We start from the raw sequence: 1,277 nt of genomic DNA, 5'->3' as shown, positions 1-1,277 counted from the left end.
AATTTGACAATAACAGCATCATCAATCTATTGGAGGACATCAATAAGAAAATGTAATAAAAATGGGGGGTGATTTCAGAGCCATGGGTTATAGTACAGGGAATTTTTCAGAAATTTACCCATTTTAAAAATGGTCATAGCTTTAAAATTTAAGTCAAAATTTGCTCAAACTTTCTATATAGCATAAGGACATCAATGTGTATCAGAAAATGCAATAAAATTGGGGTAATTTTAGAGCCATTTTTCTGAAAAACAGTGGGCCATATACATGTCCATGCTTTTTCCCAAAAGTTAGTTTTAAATGATAAAAATGGAGGACATCAATAAATTTGGAGACATTTGAAAAAAGCATGGGCTATAGTATAGTCCATGCTTACTTTTAAAAATACAAGTATTTTTAAATAATAAAAAAATCCACTACTCCTTACATTAGTGAACTCAGGTGACTCGTGCCAGTTGGAGTGGCAGCCCAGTATGTTAATGCTAGGAGCTCCGAGTATATCAATGAAGTTATCAGGAACTGTTGGTACTATACTGTGACGCCACTCAAAGGGAGAGATGTAACTCAACAAACACTAGAAGGAAAAGAGAATTAAAATGAAAATGAAGTAATAATTCAAGTGATTTTTACATAATTTACATGCATCAATATGTACATGTACAGTATTAAACTTTAACCATCATTTTGATAATATACTTGTATACATGCATGTACATGTACACATACATAGACATATAATAAAAATAATATGTACATGCACAAATAATGCATGTACAATTAGGGCTGTGAGGTATTAAATATAATGATACTTCGGTACGGTATTGACAAAACATCCCAGTATTACTAAATATAGTAATGTATTTAAAAATACTAAAATAATTAATTAATAATTTAATTAATTAATCTTTTAGCTTTGAATGCTGGCAAGTACTCTACTTAATTTAAGTGATTTTGAAGTTAAAGATAAAAACTAGCCATTGCACTGTGTCAGGCACAAAATGGTGTTATAATTCTTTGTATTTGGCACTACTAAAGTACTGTAAAAGTACGGTATTGACGGTATAACGGTATTAGTAGTTGATACTATATTAAAAACCTTCGAAACTTAAATATATACCTTCTATATCTAAAAGTAATACCTCGGTATATAGAAATATAGGTATACCTCACAGCCCTATGTACAATACTACATTCTCTTACTTGTATAACTAATGCTGGCATTGAGTAATTGGAGGAAGTGAACACAATGGTTTGTTCACTTAGTAAAGCAGCAATGA

General features: G+C 30.5%; 1 long non-coding RNA gene across 1 annotated transcript; it reads right to left on the bottom strand.

Moving 5' to 3' along the window:
- Nucleotides 1-1,277, bottom strand: LOC109593263 (uncharacterized). The gene is made up of 3 exons (XR_002190845.1): nucleotides 1,201-1,277; nucleotides 428-574; nucleotides 1-26 (listed from the first exon to the last, which is right to left on the bottom strand). It is a non-coding gene; the product is annotated as an uncharacterized LOC109593263 (long non-coding RNA).

Source organism: Amphimedon queenslandica, unplaced genomic scaffold (assembly GCF_000090795.2).
Source record: "Amphimedon queenslandica unplaced genomic scaffold, v1.1 AMPQUscaffold_2273_Cont25724, whole genome shotgun sequence".
Taxonomy (NCBI): domain Eukaryota; kingdom Metazoa; phylum Porifera; class Demospongiae; order Haplosclerida; family Niphatidae; genus Amphimedon; species Amphimedon queenslandica.
This window is presented reverse-complemented; position numbering and strand designations above follow the sequence as displayed.